Source organism: Lagenorhynchus albirostris, chromosome 4 (genome assembly GCF_949774975.1).
Source record: "Lagenorhynchus albirostris chromosome 4, mLagAlb1.1, whole genome shotgun sequence".
Taxonomy (NCBI): Eukaryota; Metazoa; Chordata; class Mammalia; order Artiodactyla; family Delphinidae; genus Lagenorhynchus; species Lagenorhynchus albirostris.
Genome location: NC_083098.1, coordinates 83,117,542 through 83,141,384, shown reverse-complemented (window position 1 = coordinate 83,141,384; position 23,843 = coordinate 83,117,542). Strand labels below are relative to the sequence as shown.

At 43.4% G+C, this 23,843-nt stretch overlaps 1 non-coding gene across 1 annotated transcript; it reads right to left on the bottom strand.

The window, feature by feature from the left end:
- Positions 1–18,322: 18,322 nt before the first annotated feature.
- On the bottom strand, positions 18,323–18,395 carry TRNAG-CCC (transfer RNA glycine (anticodon CCC)). The gene has a single exon. It is a non-coding gene; the product is annotated as a tRNA-Gly (tRNA).
- Positions 18,396–23,843: the final 5,448 nt, after the last annotated feature.

The following is a 23,843-nucleotide window of genomic DNA, read 5'->3' as shown; positions in this document are numbered from 1 at the left end:
ACAACTTTAAATGTCCAGTGTTTGGACGTTTGAGTCCAAATTGAGTGGCCAATACCTGAATTCCCTATTTCACATTAAAATACAATACGTAGAACGACAAAAGCTTTATTTAACTATACTCACTACATCCAGTAGGTGGCAGCAAAGGAAAGCTTATGGCAACTTCAAAGCTAAGTAGGTTTGAACAAAGTTGAGCCAGGAAGGAAAAACCAGTAGCTTTTGGTGACTGGCCCTTCTGGGGAAGATGGAGAAGTATGATAGTGCTCGGGCCTTCATTTTGGCCCACTGTTTTGGACTGGACTAACCAGTCCTAGTGTAGATTGGCTAAAATCAGCCTTGTGAATTGCATGTTGGGCTATTCAAAATTTTGCCCAGGTTCTATTTATTTTATCAGAAAAATAAATAGAAATGAGCAGGAATAATTTCAAATCACAAGTTCATTAAATAAATGCTTCCTCTGCTGATGTTGAGTTAGCTATTATCCCAAATACAATTGATTTGATATAATCAATTCTATAATCAACTCTACATTAGTGGAATCTGGCTTTCAACATCTTAACATTAGAAAATAGTAGACTTAATTGTATAATATTAAATTGTTATGACATCTTTAGGATAATATTTTTCTCAACACTTCAGTTACACAATGTGAATTTTATTTTCAAGTAGTTTCTTTCTCCCTTTTTTTTTTTTTAAGACTGCACCAGGCCACTTATGACATCTTAGTTCCCCAACCAGCGATTGAACCTGGGTCACCACAGTAAAAGCGCTGAGTCCTAACCACTGGACCACCAGGGAATTCCCTTTCAAGTAGTTTCATATGGATGGATTTGACCTTTACCGTTAAGAAAACTGGGTCTGGTCCAGTATTAACATATAAGTAGTTGGGTGACATTAACCAATTCCTTTTCTGGCCTGAGTTTCCTCTCTTTTAAATAAAATAATTAAATCGACTCAAAGCTTATTGAAGTGCCTCATCTCCACGAGTTTAAATACCACAAGCTCCACCATTCTCGCTCTTGGCCAATCCCAGCTTCAGGAGATGTATGCAGTAGACCTTTGGCTCTCAGCTCTTCAGATCCACGGCCCCTCATTATAAGCACTATGTTGAAATGCCCCCTTTACAATCCTGAAAGAGTTCATAGCTAATATAACCTACCTATATACATAAGAAATCAGTTTAAAGAAAATATGTTTCAATGGGTAAGTGCTCAGGTATCGTCATATGAGAAGATGTAAAGTGAGGTGAGGCTTGTACTTAGAATCACGAAGACAGGGACAGCTGCAGATGGAGCAGGGGGTGGTGCGTTGACAGTTCAGATTCCACGAGCAGCCTTGTTATCGGTCATGCAATTTTCCCCAAATGGTGAAAATCTTGGTAAAGTCCCAAACAAAGTAATTACATTCTTCCCCTGACTTATTCACTATTGTATTTATGTAAACTTCAGTGCAAACAGCATGCAAACAAAATAGAGTTTCAGACAATTATACACAGATTTTTCATCGACACGAATGCCTCGAGGGACCTTTGAAAGCTGTGTAACATACAGCACAATTCCTCACTGTGTGAGGCTGTCTTTTTACGACCTGGCCCCGAATACGAAATGCCAGTGGAACATATCCCCGTTACCACAACAAAATATTTGCCCATGAATTTCCAAAACATCCATTAGGGCTTGGTACCACCCGCCCTGAGGATCACTTAGCTGCATTGGAGAAGCTTTCCTAAGTAACTTGTCGCAGGTAGAATTCCAGAGTGGCCCCCAAGCCTCCCAGGTCCTTCTCCTGGGCACTCAATCCAACACTAAAGGGAGTTTGCAGATGTAATTAAGGTCCCCAATAAATTGGCATTAAGATAGATTATCCTCAGTTGGCCTGACCTAGTCCTCAGAAAGGACTAGGCCTTTCTTGGCAAGGGAATGTGGGCAGCCTCTAGGAGGTGAGAGTGGCCCCCAGCTGACAGCAGGGAAATGAAGGTCTCAGTTCCAGAGCCTGAAGGAACTGAATCTGGCCACCAACCAGAAGCAGATTCTTCCCCAGAGCCTCCAGAAAGAAACACAGCCGACACCTTAATTTCAGCCTTGTTAAGACAGCCCAGCCAGGCCAAGCTGGACTTCTGGCCTGCAGCACCGTGCGCTAAGAAACGGGTATTGATTCAAGCCTCTACGTTTGTGGTAATTTGTTATGCAGCAAAAGGAAACTCAGACATAACAAGCCGATGCAACATGTTCGAGAGTCACTGGACTGCCCTGACTGTCCTCTCTAAACCACCCCTACGTGGTCCCCACCACTGACCCCCGTGGCTGCCCCGGGAATAAGTCCCATTGGTTCTTCTCAGTCCCTTTGCCCTCCCCACGTCTGGGAGCGCGAGGGCGTGAAGAATCTGCTGACATTCCGGGAGACGACAGCCCTCCCTTATATTCTGCGTCTCCCGCTGGGGTGTGTCAGGCCGCTCGGCGCCCTGGTCCAACCCGCGGCCCGAGTTTGCCTCACGAGCACCCTCCCAGCTCTGCCGGTGCCTGTCCTCAGCAGGCACCAATTGGGTGACGCATAAACAGGTACGGTGATGCGTAACCTTAATCACTTACTGAAATCCGGCCTGCACATTTGACTCATTCCTACAGAAGGTCACATAAATCCAAACTGTATGAATATAATTAAAAAAAGAATGGCCTTAAGATGCATGGTACTTGGGAGTTCCCTGGTGGTCTACTGGTGAGAATTTGGTACTTTCACTGCCGTGGCCCGGGGTTCAGTCCCTTGTTGGGGAACTGAAATTCTGCAAGCCGTGCCTCGTGGCCAAAAAAAAAAAAAAAAAAAAAAAAAAAAGGCATGGTACTGAAAAGTCATATTTTGTGTGTAGTAAAGAATTCCAGGCCTTCAGGTATGAGCTGCTGCCTGCTTCTCTCTGGGACTATTTTTTCTATAGCTCCTCCTGTAGTCCCCTCCCCACCCCAGTACTGCTCAGAAAGGCCACCAACAGAGCCACATCACTCTGGAAGGCTCCCTTTTTTATTCCTTTTGAAAACATGATGCTACATTTGAGAGCTTTATAATAATTATTTAAACATTTAAGACCCATAAAATCTTCTTTGAAATAAATGAAGAATAACAGTTGGCTCAGAGACCAGGCCTAGTTTTTTTTTTTTTTTTTTTTTTAACCTCCGTGCCTTTATTTGCTTCTGTGGGATGCTATGGGCCCATGTCCCTTCTTCAAAGACACGTGCTGACAGTATAGAGGCCATAAGTTCATTATTATTTGTGCCAAGTCGACTCACTTCATGGATTTTCCGTGAGGGTCTCTTCTGATGGTCTTGAGCCATCACAAAAGGGGCCTTCAAATATATATATGACATTTCTCTCTCCCTTTTCCTTCCTTCTTTCTTTCTTTCCTCCCTGCCCCCCTTCCTTTCTTTCTGCCTTATGCTATACTTTTTATTCCTTTTAAAATCACAGCATGCATTGTATAAGAATTTTCTTCCTAATCTTTCCGATTACATTTATTCCCAATTCCCTTAATGACTTTATTAAGGTGTAGTTTTACGTACCATAAAATCCACCCATTGTAAGTATTCTATTATTTTAGTAAATAGAGTTGTAAAATCATCCCCACAAATCCAGTTTTAGAACATTTCCATCATCCCCAAAAGTTTCTTGTTTCTGTTTACAGTTAATCCCTGCTCCTACCCCAGCCCCAGGTAATGACTGATCTGCTTTTTGTCTCTACCAATGTGCTTTTTCTGGACATTTCATGTAAATAGAAGCATACAAATGTATGCTTAGCACAAGCTCATTCATATTGTAGCATGTACCAATTGTTCTATACTTTTTATTGCTGAGTAGTATTCCATGGTATGAAAATACCTTGTCTCTTTTATCCATTCATCAGCTGATAGACATCTATGTCATTCCCAGTTTGGGGCTATGATGAACAATGCTGCTCTGAACAGTCAAATACATGTATTTGTGTGGATGTGTTTTCATTTCTTGTGGGTAGACTTCTACAGTGGAATTGCTGGGGCACATAATTAAGTTTATAGACTGCCCCCAACACGGGGTAACATTCCTTCTCAACAAGTACATACTACTCAAAAAGTATGATAGGAAATCAACTTTATAATCGGTATCAAAAGTCTTATAAGTTTGTAGCATCTGATCAAGTGACTCGAATTCTTAGAAATAATCAAAGGTCTATGTGAAGATTTATGTAGTAAGATGTTGTTCTTAACAATATTATAGTAGTGAAAAAGGAAACAATATAACTGACTAGGGGAAAGACATCTATATAACCACAAAATAGACAAAAATCTCTGGGTAAACAATAAACATATAAGTAAAGTATCTGGTATGGTAGGAGGTGATGAAAGCTATGGAAAAAAGAAAAAATAAAACAGCAGAGCAAGATAAGGAGGTGGGGGAGAGGCAAGTGGTTGAATGGAAATGTCAAGGTCAATCTTGAATGTGTTGAATGAGGCAGTCAAGGTCAATCTCATTGAGGAAATGACTGAGCAAAACTGATGCATCTGGGGAAGAGGATTCCCCACAGAGGGAAGAGCTGGTGCTGAGAGGCCAGTGGGGTCGGAGTGAATGAAAGGGGAGAAAAGTAAGAGCTGAGAGCAGAGAGGTCATGGGCGGGGGCAGGTCATAGGAGACCGCGCGGGCTGCTGTAAGGACTTTGGCTTTATTCTGTGTGAGACGATTGATGGGAAGCCATTCCAGGATTTTAAGCAAAGGGGTGACATGATATGATTTGTGTTTTAAAACAATCCCCCTGGCTGCTGGGTGGAAAATGGACTATAGGGAAATGAGAGAGAAACAGAATAGAGTGACAAAGTGAATACGGTCCAGGTGTGAATGATAGGGGAATGGAGAGTTTACGGTACTGTCCTTGCCCACCTTCCCCCTCACATCTGCCTCTTTTCCTTGCCGTTTTTAGAAAACACAAACACACCTCAATATACACACCCCATCAGATAGGAGTGGTAGTGTAGTTGGGATTGTGATAGGAAGCCCACCACCCGGTTCTGATTTTCTTATCTCCAGTAAAATCATGCATGGACATGGTGCTGGTTCTGGAGGCACAGAAACAGCAGCACACGGTCCCTGAGAGAGACAGAGGCAGAGGGAAGGAAAGAGAGGCAAGTAAGAGCACGGTGATGGCGTGACCCAACTGCTCATAGGTCTCTGGCACGGACTGGGTGCTTTGTGCAGGGAGAGTGAGGTCTCTAACTCTGTGGCCCGGGGGGGGTGGGGGGTGGGGGTGGGGGGGAGTGGGGGTGGGGAGTGGGGGGGGAGCTAAGGGGGCAGTGGAGCCTCACAGGTGGCTGGGGGCTGTGGTAAGCCTTGAGGAGGAGGAGAATGTCAGGAAAACCTGGTTAGTGGGGAAAGTGTGTTGTGGGCCGGGCAGAGTGAAGTCCCAGGCACAGGGGAGAGAGAAAGTGTGCTTTTCTGATTCAGAAACTGCTGACAGTTGAGGGCTGGGTGAGGGGAGTGGGACGGCAGTGGGAATACGAGGGTCTGGGAGCCTGTGCTCAGGACTTTGGCTTCTGTCTCTGTGCAGAGAGGAGTTATGAGTTTTAAGCAGAGTTTTAAGCAGTCCAAATGGTTTTCCATGTAACCTCTGTGATCCTCACAGAGGTGGCAGCCCCCGCCCCTTTTCCATCAGGGGCGACTTGGAATCAAATTCATTTAATGGGCGCTGGCGCCATTGCCCTTTACTGTGAGCGTTTACAGCTGGGTGGTTTCTCCACTAATGCAAGCCAGGCCCGGCAGGGCAGGAAAGAGGTAAATCTCCTTCATTCAGTAACAGCAGAGTCTATGTTGCTCCAAAAGGGCAAAGCCAACAGCTTTTGCCTTCTGTTCACTAAACTCCCTGCGAAAGAGCAGGGAGTAATGTCCTATATTTACACTGTACTCCCAACACCAAGGATTATGTCTGGAGCTCAGTAGACAGACATTCAAGACTTAAAGACAAATTTCTTTTAAAAGGGGTGGAAAGGCCAAAGCCATGTTAATAGGAGAATCATCCTTGCCTCTGCACGAGGCACGGATAGCAGGCTGACTGTGTCATGGTGAGGTGTGCTTGGTCCCCTTGGGTGCCTGGAAGGGATCATCTATAACTCCCTCTGGTGGGAAGACTGAATATGGTACTTACAGCTGCCCTTGTTCCTGGCACTGGGAGATCCCACCCTCATCCCCCCGCCCCAAGCCCTAATGTCAGCCCGGTGCTGACACTAAGACCCTCAGCATCCTTGAATCTGCAGTAGGTGCTCAATAGATGTATTCACTGACTGAGCAGAGGAGAGCCTGAATGAACATCTGGTTGAATCCAAACCATTGCTCGTGTTTGCAAAATGCAGGGAGACCCAGGGCCTGAAACTCCTTTCCTTGAGGGGAGGGACCAAGTTTTCTGACTGGGGCCACTGGGCTGAGGAATTTGATATGGGGCTCAGAGAGTGTAAAGCAGGTTTGGGAAAGGAGAAGGTATTCCTGGGAGACCCTCTCCTGGGGAAGAGGCAGTAGAGGAAAAGACCAAGTTAGAATTCCAACGTGTTTCCTATCACACTTTCCCGGCATTCAGAGGTTCGTCCTGACTCTTCATCGAAGGACTTTGAGAAGTCTGGTGCTGGTCTGATGGTGTCCATCCAGGAACCACTGCCTTGTGAAGTGTTTGCAGAGAAGGAGGGGAGTGGAAGGGACAGGTCAGGGTCTTATCACCGGATATTGGCTGAGCCGCCATATGTGGCGGTGGTCTCCTCAGGCATGAGAATCCCTAAAGTAGAATCCACTGATGGTCCCTGGGAGTTCTCAAGGAGCACACGTCAAGACCTCCTTTTTAAATGTTCTCTGTTACTCTTGTGAATTTACAGTGAGAGGCAGTGCAAGTCAGTAAGAATTTCAGAGTCAGAAGACTTGGACTTGAATCTTGGTTCTGTCACTAAATATATACATTTCTGTGGTCAAGCAGCTTAATGTCTCAGGATCATTATCTAAACAGGAAAATACCTACCTAGGAGGGCTGTCATGAGGATTAAAGGAGAGAATGCTTTTAATGCGCTTAAAAAATTAGAATGAATATATTTTATTGTTTAAACCTTTCAAATTATATAACACAGAAAGACCTATAAAATAATTGTCCAACTTGATGACAAAAATTTTTAAATAATGAGTGGTTTCCTCATCTTTTATTTCCCACAGCAAATCTGCCCTTCTAACATGTTATTTACCTGGCTCAGCACTGGTTCAAGGTAAAGTTGAAATGTAACAAGTATTTTGGATGGCTTTCACTTCCCTTTCTGTGGTCCTTCCCTTATTGTTACCCGCACGTGAGATGGTCTGTGATCAAGTTCCGTAACTCTCCAGGCATCAGGGTTGGGCAGGCAGTTCAGGCGTCCTTAGAACATCTTACATGTGAACCTCTTACATGCTTCTTCCTAAGGCCAGCTGTCTAGCTGCTGAACCTGGGATTGCTTTTTCTCTCTTGACCAGACTATATTTTTTAGTCTTCTTGTTTGCCTTGAAATAGATATTTTGGATACCAAGTATCAGAGTCCTTGATTTTCTGTTAAATGCAATGCCAGGTGGTCCCCACACCTTGCCTGCACAGCTTTCAGCTCTCTGTCAAAAAACAGGATCTTTTATTGTCCCAGTCATCCTAAACCCCTAAAGATAGGATTGCTCCTTGGGTGATTACTGTTGAATTATTATAAGGCAAGCACACTTGGAATCACCACCCAGGTGAAGAAATAGAACTTTGCCAGCCACCCAGGAGTCCTCTGTGTGCCCCATCTCAGTCGCAACCCCCTGCTGCCCCCAACAAAGAAACCATTATCCTGACTTTAAAGATAATCACTTTCTTGCTTGTTGTCACTGAAGTGTACATCCCTAGATGCTATAATTTTGTCTTTAAAAAATTCTGTCTCTTAAGTCCCTTTTTACCTACAGGGTTTTTTTTTTTTTTCCCCAATCTGCTTTTAAAAAGATTGTATTTTAGAGCCGTTTTAGGTTCACAGCAAAACTGAGAGGAAATACAGAGATGCCCACATCTCTCCTGCCCCCCACCCCATGCACAGCCTTCCCCATCATCAACATCCTCCACCAGAGTGGTGCGTTCGTTACAGCTGAGGGTCCTACAATGACACATCATAATCACCTAAAATCCACAGTTCACATTAGAGTTCACTCAGTGTTGTACATTCTATGAATTTGGACAAACATAATGACATGTATCTACCATTATAGTATCATACAGAGTAGTTTCTCTGCCCTAAAAATTCTCTGTGCTCCACCTATGAATCCCTCTGCCCCCATGATGCATTTTTTAATACAGTGTCTCCAACTGCCTCCCTGACATAGTTTGAGAATGAATTCTAATAGAGATGGCTAATCAAAATCTTCAAACATAGCAAGTCCGAAAGATTGCAGCCCCTTTCGTCTTTTTTCTTGTTTTTGTTCTTCCTGTTCCTAAAACCAACTGAGATCATCCCTGCCTTGGCTTCTTTGTGCGTGACGTTTCTTCCATCTGACATACTCTTCCTCCATATCTTTGAAAAACAGACTCTATCTCATTTAAGACATAACTCAATTATCACCTTGACAACCTGTATCACCGTCACCACGACAACCTGTATCACCATCACCACCACATCGTCCTCTTTCATTTCTCCCGTACCACACTCACTCTCTGCTTTTATCTGGGACGTTACCTATTTTCCCCAGTTGAAATCTCCTTGAGGCTTGTGTAGGTTGCCTTTTTACTCTGTTGATTGTGTCCTTTTTTTTTTTTGATTGTGTCCTTTATATATAGAATAAAAAAAAATCTTAGTTGCCCGACCGGGGATCGAACCCGTGCCCGCTGCAGTGGAAGCGTGGGGTCCCAACCACTGGACCACCAGGGAAGTCCCAGAATTTAAAAATGTTGATGTCACCCAATTATCTATTTTTTCTTTTGTTGTCTGTGCTTTTAGTGTCACATACGAGGAATCATTGCCAAATCCAATGCCATGAAGCTTTTCCTGTTTTTTCTTAAGAGTTATATAGCTTTACCTCTTACTTTTAGGTTTTTGATCGACTTTGACTTAATTTTTATACATGGTTTTAGGTCAGGGTCCAACGGTATTCTTCTGTGTGTGGACATCCAATTTTCCCAACAACACAGCAACCTTTTAACTAATAGGCTTGCCTTACCTTGACCCACCTAAACCATCCTCATCCTCTGGTCAGGGTGACCGTTCACAAATGTTTAAAACCCTGTTTATTGCTTCCGCATACAATCTACACATAGCCCTAATAATCTGGCGCCTGCCTTCTCCAGTCTCAGCCGTCCCCACTTCCCAGGGTTAGCTACACTGAACCGAAAATTTGGCAGTACAGTTTCTCTCTGCCTGGAATCTTTCTCCCCCCATCTTTGCTAGTAAGCTTCAAATAGCGCTTCAACTCTTCAATATTGTTAAATTAAAAAAAAAATTTATTGGAGTATAGTTGCTTTACAATGTTGTGTTAGCTGCTACGGCACAGCAAAATGAATCAGCCATACATATACATATATTCCCTCCCTTGCAGAAACAGAGACACAGAGGTAGAGAACAAATGTGTGGATATCAAGGGGGAAAGGGGTGGGGTGGGAGGAATTGGGAGATTGGGATTGACACATATACATTATTGATACTATGTATAACATAGACAACTGATGGGAACATACTGTAGAGCACAGGGAACTCCATGCACTGCGGTGTCCTGGTATTTTTAAATTAATTAAAGAAGGACGTCATTAGACTAAGTGTTCTAATGCCTTAGCAGATGACAAAAGCAAACCCAAACCTATGTCTGTAAAAGCCTCAGTCAACATCTAAGGACAATCACAAACAGGCAGTGAGGCTTTCCCTTAAATAAGGCAATTGCTTAAGCTATAGCAATCAAATGATTTCCTTGCTTCTCTTCTGCCTCTTCTCTTGCCCCTAACTCCTGTGAGTAGAGCACTCCTAACCACTTCGGGTTTGATGCTGACCAATTCAAATAGATTTTTGCTCAAATAAATAATTAAAATTTTTAACATGTCTCAGTTTATTTTTTAACAGTTCCATGTTTCTGAAACACCCTCTTCCCTTTCCAGTGTGTATTAGATCAGGAGATGGAGAATGTCAGCCCTCAGATCAAATCCAGCCCACCACTTGATCTGTAGCATTGCCATGCCCAGTCACAGATGTATTATTTCCTATGGCTGCTCTTGTACAAAACGGCAATTGCAGAATTAATTAGGTGTGACAGTTATAGACGGCTCCAAAAGGCAAAGAAACCTATTCTTGGCTCTTTACAGGAAAAGTCTTTGGATCCTGGTTTAGATACCTCTCTTTGTGGATTCCCATTTTCATCTTGCTGTGATGGAATGTCACAGTATAGGCCATCTTGTCGTATATCTGCTTTTTCCCTCGATTCCCATCATGAGAGTAGGGCCTGGGCTAGCATAATGCCTGGCACGTAATTGGTGCTCCATCTATGTTTACCAAATGAGTTAAACAATTGCTTCCTAAAAATATCCTTGTAAGGTTACTCTAAATAAACTCATTCAACTGAATGGGAACCTTTGGGATCAGGCCCATGACTAGGCCCCCAGGAGGGGTACCAAAGCCTTAGGAAATTTTGTCACCATTTCTGAGAAGGACATAAGAATTTAAGGGTCTTAATGGGGTATGAGAATCAAATTAATCAAATTAATCAAAAAGAGAATGAATAAAGCAAAGTAAGGATGTACTTGGAATGCAGAGGACCAGGAAGAGAGACCCTGGTGGGACAAATTAACAAATGCTTTCAGAGCATAGGAATCCTGAGTGGTTCCAAAGTTGACGGCACATTGTAATCAGCTGGAATGTTTTAAAGAGAACTGATGCCTGGGTCCCACCCTGGGGATTCTCATTTATTTGATTTGGGTACAGCCTAGGCATCTGGATGTTTTAAAAATCCCTAGATGAGTGATGAAAATGTTCTGGAGCTAGATAGTAGTGATGATTGCACAACATTGTGAATGTATTAAATGTCACGAATGTGACACATGTATAAATTTCATGTTTGTGTATTTTAATACATACATGTGCACTCATGCACGTGCTCATCTCCGAACGTGTGCAGACAGACACACACACACATACACGTGCGCGCGCGCGCACACACACACACACACACATGCACGCACAGAGTTCCCAGGTAATATTAATGACAAGCCAAAGCTGGGACTCAATGAGCCTGTATTACCATTTCTCAGATAAGAATCAAGTGGAGATCTTTATTAAATAAATAGGCTGCCAGACCTCTGAGCTAGAAATTTTGATTCTGTTGGTCTGGTTGGGGGCAAAGAAATGTTCTTTCCAGCTAGAGCCCCAGGTGCTTCTTATCACAAGAGAAGTTTGGGAAATCCAGCCTAGTTTAGTGCTTCCCAAACCTGCTCAATCTCAAAAACACTTGGGGGCTCTCTTAAGCTTTCAGATTCTGGGGCTACCACCGCAGACCTATTAAATAAGGGTCTACAGAAGAAAGATGGGACTCCGAAGGTTTAACAAGCTACCCAGCTGATTCTTTGGACCAGGCAAATTTAAGAAGCACCATTTAGTTCAGTCCTTGATATTGGTTGGCTCTCCCACAAAAACTTCTGAGGGCTTGAAAAAGTGTCAAGTTCTCTTCTCCTAGAGGTGCTGATTCTGGGGCAATGTCTAAACATCTATAGCTTTTTTTTTTTTTTTTTTTGCGGTACGCGGGCCTCTCACTATTGTGGCCTCTCCCGTTGCGGAGCACAGGCTCTCGACGCGCAGGCTGAGCGGCCATGGCTCACGGGCCCAGCCGCACCGCGGCATGTGGGATCTTCCCGGACCCGGGCACGAACCCCTGTCCCCTGCATCAGCAGGCGGACTCTCAACCACTGCGCCACCAGGGAAGCCCTATAGCTTTTTTTTAAGGTACCACGTCTGAGTTTGAGGAATAACTAGGGTGAATTATAATTGTAGCCATTTTTTGTCTTTCTACTTCCCTATTTTCTCCCTTCTCCTAGTTTTACTGAGGTATAATTGACAAAATTATAAGATATTCAGAGTGTACAGTGTGGTGATTTGGTATGTGTATACACAGTGAGAGGACCCCTCCCCTCAAGTGAATTAACATATCCATTACCTCACGTATTTACTTATTTTTTTTTTTTGGAGAGAACACTTAAGTTTTACTCTCTTAGCAAATTTCAAATATGCATAGAGTGTTATCAAATATAGTTCCTATCTTATACATTAGGTCCTCAGACCTTGTTTATCTTATAACAAAAAACTTGTACCCTTTTTACCAATCTTCCCCTATTTTCCCCACCTCAGAGCCCCTGATAACCACTTTTCTAGTCTCTGTTTCTACAAGTTCGACTTTTTTTCCCCTCATATAAGTGATATCATGCAGTATTTCTTTGTCTGGCTTACTTCACGTGGCATAATGTCCTCCAGATTTAGCCATGTTATCACAAATGAGAGGATTTCCTTCTTTTTTAAGGCTGAAAAAAAGCCTCATTGTATATTTACAACTGTATATTCTATTGTATATTTATATATACGACGTCTTCTTTATCGATTCTTCTGTCAATGGACACTTGTTTCCATACCTTGGCTATTGTGAATAATCCTGCTATGAACATGGGAGTACAGATAACTCTTTGAGATAATTATTTCATTTCCTTTGGAGATATATCCAGGAGTGAGATTGCTGGATCATATGGTAATTCTGTTCTTGAGGAACCTCTATACTGTTGTCCATAGTGGCTGCACCAGTTTACATTCCCACAATCAGTGCACAAGTGTTTCTCTCCACATCTACTCCAGCATTTGTCATCTCTTATCTTTTTGATAATAACATCCTAACAGGTGTGAGGTGATATCTCATTGTGGTTTTGATTTGCATTTCCCTGATGGTTAGCGATGTTGAGCATCTTTTCATCTGCCTGTTAGCCATTTGTGTGTTGTCTTTGGAAAAATGTTCTTTGACCATTTTTATGTTTAATATTTTTATTTCTTTTTAATTTATTTTTTGCCTTGGGTCTTCACTGCTGCCTGCGGGCGTTCTCTAGTTACGGTGAGCTGGGGCTACTCTTCGTTGTGTGGTGCACGGGCTTCTCGTTGCAGTGGCTTCTCTTGTTGTGGAGCACAGGCTATAGGTGCGCGGGCTTCAGTCGTGTGGCATGTGGGCTCAGCAGTTGTGGCTCGCAGGCTCTAGAGCACAGGCTCAGTAGTTGTGGCTCACAGGCCTAGCAACTCTGCTACATGTGGGATCCTCCCAGACCAGGGCTCGAACCCGTGTCCCCTGCACTGGCAGGTGGACTCCCAACCACTGTGCCACCAGGGAAGTCCCTGACCATTTTTAAATTGGGTTGTTTTATTGCTATTGAGTTGTATGATTTCCTTGAATATTTTCGATATTAATCCCTTATTAGATATTGTATCCATTCTTTTGGAAAACGAATTGCCCTCATGTTTCATGGTTACATATTGACTCATCAGGCATGTACAGTTATACCTGGCACCATATCTAGAAGCTGAAAATTGAAAAGGTAAGGGGTCTGGACCTGCCTGCTCAAAGGACTAAGAAACAGTCACAAAGGAAGGAAGAAAGGGATTAAGATGTATCCAAACTAAAGAAATAGGATCCCCAGTGACGTCTTGGTGTCATGTGGTGGGAAGTAGAGTCCCCTGGTAAGTTTGGACATCTCCAAAGGGCATAGTTGGCAGAGTGACCAAGGCTCAGTCTTGGGGGACAGTTCTGGTGGGCTGTGTCCATCCTACGGCCTGGTCCCACCCTAATTAGGAAGTTAGGTATCTTCTACCGTCCTCCCAGCCAAGAAGCTCAACAATTGATTCTGACCAGGATATAGTTCTACCTGGGGCTGACAGGAATAATGCAAGAGTCTGATAGTAAAATAGAGTGAATCAAAATTCATTTATTTTAGTAATCTTTATATCTATACAAGGCAGTCCTCTATTACTCTGCCTGTCCAAGTTAGGAGTTTTAAATAGTCTTCCACAGTCATATGAGCTTATTCTCTCTGTCTTGCAGGATCTTAGTTCCCCGACAAGGGATTGAACCCAGTCATGGCAGTGAAAGCAGCTAACCACTGGACTGCCAGGGAATTCCCCAAATATTCTTTTCTTATGTCGAAAGTGTAGGGGAAAATAGACACAGGCACGGCCTGTTGTCCCATAGCGCCTTGAATGGTCCTCAGATCAAATGCATTCCAGATCCAGACAGACAGAATTCCAGCCAAAGCAGTAACCCATAACAGTGCTGCTTATCTAGCTTTTCCTGTTCTGGTCCCTAGAATCTTGGCGGCCATGGTCAGATAGGGTTCAACAGTTCAGTGCTTATTGAATGTGCTGAACTATAAGGAGACAATTATATTGTAAGGATTAGTAATCTTCCTTCAGATTACTTATGTCCATGTCTGTCTCCTGGCTGGATGGCGAACTTCTGGAGACAGGAGCTTTATTTATTGTGATATCTCCAGCAATTACCTCAAGGGTTTGGCCCAGAATGGAGAGTTGTAATTGTTGATAAAATTAATGATCGGGATAGACTCTGTCTCTTTGGAAATAACAAAATGATGGTAAGTCTAAATTTATAAGAGAAATATAAACGGTTGCACAGATAATAACCCATGCACTTTGATGTGTACGTACCTGCACCATGCAAATTATGGTCCAGTGGCCTCGCCGTTGCCAAATAAACACTTTCTACTTCTACTCCTGTCGTTAGGTATTAAGATCTGCTTCAGATGGCTTAATTAAGCTTTTATTTTTTTTGTTCCACTCTCCATTGTGCGATTCGAAGAAAATATTCACGCTTTCATAATGTACTTTAGTTTGATTGTCAGTTTCCCCCCACATTTTTCATTTGTCAAATTATATTTATTCATAGTTTGCTTTCTCACCAGAGCAACACGTTCTGAACTCATCTACCTGAGGGATTTCCACCTTCAACAATAATAGAGCATGAAGGTGGAGCACACAGAAAAGTAAACATTAAATCTCAGCCTAAAAACACAGTGGGAAACCTCAGAAGTTTTCGCCGGAATGATTGCCACATACAAAGGAAAACCACCCAGCAATCACCAGCTGAAATGTTAGTGTCCACTGGAATCAGCACTGGTGACCTATTTTAGCAGAGACAAAGCATTGTGTTGCTGCATCCTCCCAACATAGAACTTGAGTCAGCGTTTTGGAAAAAAAAAACCAAACACTCATTTTCAAAGTAAGCTTGACCTTGTGTTTTATGAGCTTTTATAATAGCAGCATCATAGTGTTTGCTACAGTTTAATTTTTTCCTAAAGAATCTCTGTCCCTGGGCATTCATTTAAACTAAAACTGACATTATAGTACTTAAAATGTAAAACATTCAGAACGAACAGAGTAGAAAGAACGGGCTGATTTTCATGTATGTCTAAAAGACAATGGATCATATTGACTGCGATTTTATTTGGGAATCTCCTCACATGCTAGGAGTTTTCAATATGAAAAATTCAGGTTTGGGTTAGCCAAAGGCAGAGGAACTATTTTGTCCTGTTTTTGGGTCCATGTGGAGATGGAAGAGAAAAATCTTCTCTTGCAAAGATCTAGGAAAGCCATGCTGATATCCTTTAAAACATGGTTTGCTAGTGAGTCTGGTCTATATTAGAGAACTTCTACCTTACGTTTCATAACCCCCTCATTTGAGGGTAAGATTTAAAGAAGCACCAAGATGTAATACCCCATTGGTAATTTGGAATATTTCTCAAGTACATCTCAATTCCAAGCTGGTCTTCCCTCTTGGTTGCAGGCTTCAGCTGCTCTCTAGTGATCTGATGGTATTTGTGTCTGACTGTTATTACATCTGGTTGGTACTGAAGATTTAGAAGAATGTTTACGAAAAGACTTATCAACTCTTTTTTTAAAAATTTAATTTATTTATCTATTTATTTATTTATTTTGGCTGAGTTGGGTCTTTTGTTGCTGCGCGCAGGCTTTCTCTAGTTGCGGTGAGCGGGGGCTACTCTTTGTTGCAGTGCGCGGGCTTCTCATTGCAGTGGCTTCTCTTGTTGCGGAGCACGGGCTCTAGGCGCATGGGCATCAGTAGTTGTGGCTCATGGGCTCTAGAATGCAGGCTCAGTAGTTGTGGCGCACGGGCTTAGTTACTCTGCGGTATGTGGGATCTTCCCAGACCAGGGCTCGAACCCGTGTCCCCTGCATTGGCAGGCGGATTCTTAACCACTGCGCCACCAGGGAAGCCCAACTTATCAACTCTTATATAGGTTTTCATTGTCCAAAAGCATCAATGACTGATATCTCTAATATCTACGCCTGTGAGACCTGTGCCCTTCCTCACCCACATGGCCACTGTGGGAGATACATTTTCTTCTGTGACCCCAGCCCTTAATCTAAGATGAGCTGGGTCTCTTCCTTGAATTTGTTGTAATATGGAGAAAGCCAGTCTACAGTGATAGCCAACAGAGCCAAAATAGAGAGACTAAGAAGAATGACCAAGAGAGGAAGGAGCACTGGCTGGTTTTAGGACCCTGGTTCTAGTCCTGGGCTCAGCCACATCCCTGCTGGGTTTGGTCTAACTCTTCTTGAGTTCTGCAAACCAATAAGTTCTGCTTTCTCTCTCTTTTGCTTAGAGAAGTGTTTCTGTCACTTGAAACCAAGCAAATATTGGGTTGACCAAAAGGTTCCTTCGGTTTTTAAAGTAAAAATGAAAGACACATTTTTCGTTTTCACCGAGAAGTTTATTGAACAACGTATTCACCCTTTTCTTCCACTACCTTCTGACATGTTTTAGGCAGCTTCATAATTCCATCTTCCCCAAACTTTTTATCTTTTTGAGCAAAGAACTGTTCCAGGTGCCTTTGCAGTCTTCCAGGGAATTGAAATTTTTTCCATTAAGAGAATTTTGTAAAGACCGAAATAAATAGAAATCCAAAGGTGCAATATCTGATGAATACAGCAGATGAATCAGAACTTCCCAGCCGAACTGTAACAGTTTTTGCCTGGTCATCAAAGAAACATGCAGTCTTGCATTATCCTGATGGAAGATTATGCATTTTCTGTTGACTAATTCTGGACGCTTTTCGTCGAGTGCTGCTTTCAAGTTGGACTAATTGGGAGCAGTACTTGTTGGAATGAATCGTTTGGTTTTCCAGAAGGAGCTCATGATAGAGGACTCCCTTCCAATCCCACCATATACACAACATCGCCTTCTTTGGATGAAGACAGGCCTTTGGTGTGGTTGGTGGTGGTTCATTTCACTTGCCCCGCGATCTCTTCTGTTCCACATTGTGGTACAGTATCCACTTTTCATCGCCCATCACAATTTGTTTTAAAAACGGAATGTTTTCATTACATTTAAGTAGAGAATTGCATGTGGAAATATGGTCAAGAAGGTTTTTTTCACTTAACTTATGTGGAACCCAAACACCAAAGTGATGAACATAACCAAGCTGGTGCAAATGATTTTCAAAGCTTGATTTGGATATTATCAGTATGTCAGCTATCTCCCGTGTGGTATAACGTTGATTGTTCTCAATTAACATCTTGATTTTATCGCTATCAACTTCAACTGGTCTACCCGACCGTGGGGCAACGTCCAGTGAGAAATCTCCAGCACGGAACTTCACAAACCACTTTTGACACGTTCACTCAGTCACAGCACCTTCTCCATACATTGCACACATCTTTTTTTGCGTTTCAGTTGCGTTTTTGCCTTTCTTGAAACAATAAAGCATAATATGCCGAAAATGTTGCTTTTTTTCTTCCATCTTCAGTATTAAAATGGCTACACAAAAATTCACCAATTTTGATATGTTATTTTTTAAAATGCACACTGATATGACAGCTGACACAAGACAATCTAAGAAAATTGTTTTGAATGAAGTTAAAGACAACTAAGCGCTATTGGAGCCATCTTACGGAAGAAAAAAAATGAAATTTTTGGCCAACCCGATACAACATCAAGAACAGTTTATGGTCACCACCAGGCAAAGTTCTTTTTCCGGCACTTACTTGAATGATCTGTATCTCTAGACTCTATTTGACTGCTGGAAACAGTGTTATCTGAGTTGATATCTTCAGTAGAAACTGCTGGTGGAGATAAAAGGGGAGAACTAAGCTCTATGAAGATGTGTATTTTCCTTGAGCCAAGAGATACCAAAAGATGGCATTACAGACACATGATAGAATGGCTTTTAAAACAATATTTATTTGGCTGAGCCAGGTCTTGCAGCACGTGGGCGCTTCGCTGCGGCACGTGGGCTCTTTTAATTGCGGCATGAGGAATCTAGTTCCCTGACCAGGGATCGAACCCGGGCCCCCTGCATTGGGAGTGCAGTGTCTTAACCACTGGACCACCAGGGAAGTTCCTAGAATGACTTTTTTTTTAAAGTATTTGTAAGTACACTTATATGTGTTTAAGCCTTCATTCTTTTTTTAAAATATTTATTTATTTTATTTATTTATCTTTGGCTGCATTGGGTCTTCGTTGCTGCGCGTGGGCTTTCTCTAGTTGCGGCGAGCAGGAGCTACTCTTCGTTGTGGTGCGTGGGCTTCTCATTGTGGTGGCTTCTCTTGTTGTGGAGCACAGGCTCTAGGAGCGCAGGCTTCAGTAGTTGTGGCATGTGGGCTCAGCAGTGGTGGCTCACGGGCTCTAGAGCACAGGCTCAGTAGTTGTGGCTCACGGGCCTAGCTGCTCCACATGTGGGATCCTCCCAGACCAGGGCTCGAACCTGTGTCCCCTGCATTGGCAGGCGGATTCTTAACCACTGTGCCACCAGGGAAGCCCTAGAATGACTTTTTGAATAACTTTTCTAACAATTGTAATTATCTTTCATGAAATTCAAATAAAAAAAGCATACAAGAACACCTCCTATGCGCTAGGCATTGCACATACAGAGATAAAAGGCCAGTTCCTTCTGTACAAGAAGTTCATGGTCTAGGGCAGTGATGCTCAAAGTGCGGTCTTTGAGCTGGCAGACTCAGCATCACCTGGGAACTTGTTAGAAAGGCAAATGATCAGACTCTGGAGGTGAGCCCAGCAGTCTGTTTTAACAAGCCCTCCCGATGATTCTGATGTAGCTAACGTTTGAGAACAACTGGTCCAAGGATTTGTTTATATATACCTGAGTGTCCCATCTTCTTTCTCACTAAAGGCACCCTTTGTGACTCTCCTGAACTATAGTTAACGCAAACCTGTGCCTCACCCCTGATTTAAACGATTGAACATGGAAATCACTCTGAGCTCTCTGAACAATAAAGCCAAGTGTAGAAACCCTGGGAAAATCTCTCTTCTCCTTGCCCCAGGGCCAGCACGAAGGGAAGGTGTGTGCTCTAGGCCTGTCTGAAGTGGCGCCAGTTTATCGTGGCAGAGCAGACAACATATGGAAATAAGTGGGAATGGTTGTTCGTGCCGTCCTGGACTCCATCTTGACGCCACCTCGCTAAAACCCAGCCTATGAGCAGGGTCTGTACCAGAGCCTCTGAGGGGAGGTGTCTGAGAGAAGTCAGTGATGTCGGCCCTCAAACCCCATCGCAGGGCTCTTCATCCTCTATTCAAACTTACCACTTGGTTCAAAAAGAAATAGAGGGATAGTTCTATGTTTAGTTGGTTTTTTTTTTTTCCTCCTGGGAAAACCAGAATTCTAAAAGAGTCATGTCCCACAATGTTCATTGCAGCTCTATGTACAATAGCCAGGACATGGAAGCAACCTAAGTGTCCATCAACAGATGAATGGATAAAGAAGATGTGGCACATAGATACAATGGAATATTGTTCAACCATAAAAAGAAACAAAATTGAGTTATTTGTAGTGAGGTGGATGGACCTAGAGTCTGTCATACAGAGTGAAGTAAGTCAGAAAGAGAAAAACAAATACCATATGCCAACACATATATATGGAATCTAAAAAAAAAAAAGGTTCTGAAGAACTTAGGGGCTGGACAGGAATAAAGATGCAGACGTGCGTGGAGAGTGGACCTGAGAACATGGGGAGGGGGAAGGGTAAGCTGGGACGAAGTGAGGGAGCGGCATGGACATATATACACTACCAAATGTAAAATAGATAGCTAGTGGGAAGCAGCCGCATAGCACAGGGAGACAGCTCAGTGCTTTGTGACCACCTACAGGGGTGGGATAGGGAGGGTGGGAGGGAGACACAAGAGGGAGGAGATATGGGGATATGTGTATACGTATAGCTGATTCACTTTGTTATACAGCAGAAGCTAATGCACCATTGTAAAGCAATCATACTCCAATAAAGATGTTGAAAAAAGAAAAAAGAAATAGAGGGATAAATTGAGAACCAACTAAAATCAGTGTTTAGAGAATGTTACGATTCTTCCTTCCCGAGAGCTTCTACTTGACTTTGTCTTTCTTAAGACTCTGTCTCCTCCTTGCCTTCTAATTTGTTGTTTTCTATCCTTTTGCTTTCTTGCTTCTTAACTTTTCTATTTCCCATCGCTCAATTCAATCAAATCCTCCGTGAATACCTATCACGTTCCAGGCTCTGAACCAAGCACCATGAGATGAATGAGATTTAGTGCCTGTGAAACCGTGAGTAATCATTAGTCAAATCCATTTCACCTGCCTTCACTAAGCAGGGTCCTTTTAATTGTTGCTATAAAAGACTTGCACATCCTCCAAGCAGCACGTAGACTAAACAAGAAGTTTGCCCAAGTTGTTTTCCCGGAACTTGGAGTCAGCTGTGTCTAGTTCAAGCTGACCTGGTTAAGACTGGGTAGGACCACTGGCCCTCCAGCTAGGCATGTGTGAGTGTCTGCTCAGTGACCTTTTGGTGTCAGAGGGCTGGAAACTCCACCCTCAGGTCTTGCTAAGTGCCTCCATTTTTTCATGGGCAGCAGCTTGTAGCTTAGTTACACCTGCGCAGAAAGACTATTTACTACACTTTCTTCCAGTCACCTTTCCCCACGCTCCCCACACGTCAGACCACCCTGGTTTTTTTTTTTTTTTTTTTTTTGCAGTACGCGGGCCTCTCACTGCTGTGGCCTCTCCCGTTGCGGAGCACAGGCTCCGGACGCGCAGGCCCAGCAGCCATGGCTCACGGGCCCAGCAGCTCCGCGGCATGTGGGATCTTCCCGGACCGGGGCACGAACCTGTGTCCCCTGCATCAGCAGGCGGACTCTCAACCACTGCGCCACCAGGGAAGCCTCACCCTGTTTCTTTATTCTTTGTGCCGTGAATACCCCAAGCCCCTTGCCGTCAGGGAGGCAGGTCTGAGACTTGTTCTTCCTGCTTCTCACTTGGCTGCCTTGTAACCAAACCGGCTCTTTGCTGCAAACCCCTCCTCTCAGCGTTTTGGCTTGTTGGGCAGCGGTCAAAACGAACCTGTTTCGGTAACACCTGCTCGCAAGAAGCACGTAGTCAGGAATACTTCACAATCAGTCAGTCGCCACTGATGGCTGAACTACATGGCAGGCATTTGAACTAGGTTCTGGGGGTTCACAAATGAATACAGCATGGCCCCTGCAATGAAGGCGTTTGTCAGTAGGAGGAGATGGGCACACGTGAAATGTGATAAGAACTGCAGTGAAGGTAAGAAGGTTCAAAGAGACAAAGAGTGGTGGACTCTATCTGAAGGAGCGGAGGAGGGCTGGAAGGAGAATTTATCCTTGGAACCGCGTTGGGGGGTGAGGGGGGTTGGATAGGGATGGCATGTGACAACATGGTGGGACCAGAGTAAGGGGAGAAGCTCATGGTGCCTAGAGCGCAGGCTTCATGATTGAAGGCTAGGATGGAACAGTAAGTGAGGACTAAGTTGTGTAATATGCCATATGCCACGATAAGGAGCTGAGACCTGATTCTGTAAAGATAGGTTCATCAGGGTTTTCTTAAGCAGGGAAGAGATATGTTCAGATACAGGCTTGGAAAGAACCGGGAAGCAGTGTGGAGAAAGGATTTGAGGGGATAAAAGCAAGAAGCGTTTTAATTATCACTATAACAAATGACCCCAAACTTAGTGAATTAGAACAATGATGATCTATTTCTCATAATCTTGTGAGTCAGTTGGGTGGCTCTTCTAGTCTCACCTGGGCTCACTCACATGGCGGCATTAGCTGATAGGTCAGCAGAGGGCTGGACAGGCCTCGTTATCCACATGGTCTCAAGGTCTTTCTCTCTCATCCTGAGTGCTTGGTCATCATTTAGCGTCTAGGCCATGTTTTCGTACATAGTGGTGAGAGCATTCCAAGAAGGCAGAAGCTGAAGCTTCAGATCTCCTCAAGGCCTACCTCAAAGGTTGCACGATGTCATTTCTACTGCAGTTGACTGGTCAAAGCCATGTGGGAGGAGACAGCACAAAGATGTGACTACAGGGAAGCATGGTTTATTGGGGGCCACACAACTAGGTTATTTTTAGAGAATAGGGAATAGACAGTGAGGGGCTGAAGTAAATTAGCAGTTGTGTGAGTGGAGAGGAGCAGATATTTAGAAAACATAAGAATTAGTCATATCGTGCGACATTGTATTAAAGCTCAGATGAGAGTTACAGGCAAAGTGTAGTGAAAAACAGGTCACAGGTGTAGTGGTTGCTGTCGGTACTCCCTCCCCCATCCTATTCATCTGCTAATCTCCCATCCCCTCGCTGCTGTGTTGGCTGATAGCAACTCACAGCTGGCCCTGTCTCTGGAAAGTTGCTCCTGGCTGAACAGGAGCTGTCTTCTACTCCACCCCGCGATTGAATGGCACAAGGTGCAAAAGGCCACCCCTTGCCTCTGGGTGTTACAATGGTACAGTTTGTGTACCAGAGCTTTCCTGTGGGATCAGACTCAAGCTCGTCTCAAGTGAGATGGCACCTTTGCTTAGCTGCCCCCCTGCCCTATGTTACTTCCCTCGCTCCCCTTCTCCTGAGAGCATTCCCTGGACCTGCTTTTAGGAAACCCAGCGTAAGAAGCAAGGAGAAAATATTCAGATAGACACTGGAATTTCTGATGGGCTTTGCTCCTCTATGCTTTCTTAGTTATGGCATTTTCTCTGTCTATTTTCAGTTTATGCTTCTCAAGCATTTCAGTATATGCTTCTCAAGCATTTCAGTATATGCTTCTCAAGCATTTCAGTATATGCTTCCCGTATAAATTAGTTTCCCTTCTTCTTAGTTACAGATTTTTTTTTTATTTTGTAATTGAATTTTTTTAAATTTAATTTAATTTAATTTAATTTTTTTTATACATATGTTCCCATATCTCTTCCTGCTTGCGTCTCCCTCCCTCCCACCCTCCCTATCCCACCCCTCCAGGCGGTCACAAAGCACCGAACTGATCTCCCTGTGCTATGCGGCTGCTTCCCACTAGCTATCTACCTTACGTTTGGTAGTGTATATATGTCCATGCCTCTTTATCGCTTTGTCACCGTTTACCCTTCCCCCTCCCCATAGTCTCAAGTCCATTCTCTAGTAAGTCTGTGTCTTTATTCCTGTTTCACCCCTAGGTTTTTCATGACATTTTTTTTTTTAAATTCCATATATATGTGTTAGCATACGGTATTTGTCTCTCTCTTTCTGACTTACTTCACTCTGTATGACAGACTCTAGGTCTATCCACCTCATTACAAATAGCTCAATTTCGTCTCTTTTTATGGCTGAGTAATATTCCATTGTATATATGTGCCACATCTTCTTTATCCATTCATCCGATGATGGACACTTAGGTTCTTTCCATCTCTGGGCTATTGTAAATAGAGCTGCAATGAACATTTTGGTACATGACTCTTTTTGAATTATGGTTTTCTCAGGGTATATGCCCAGTAGTGGGATTGCTGGGTCATATGGTAGTTCTATTTGTAGCTTTTTAAGGAAC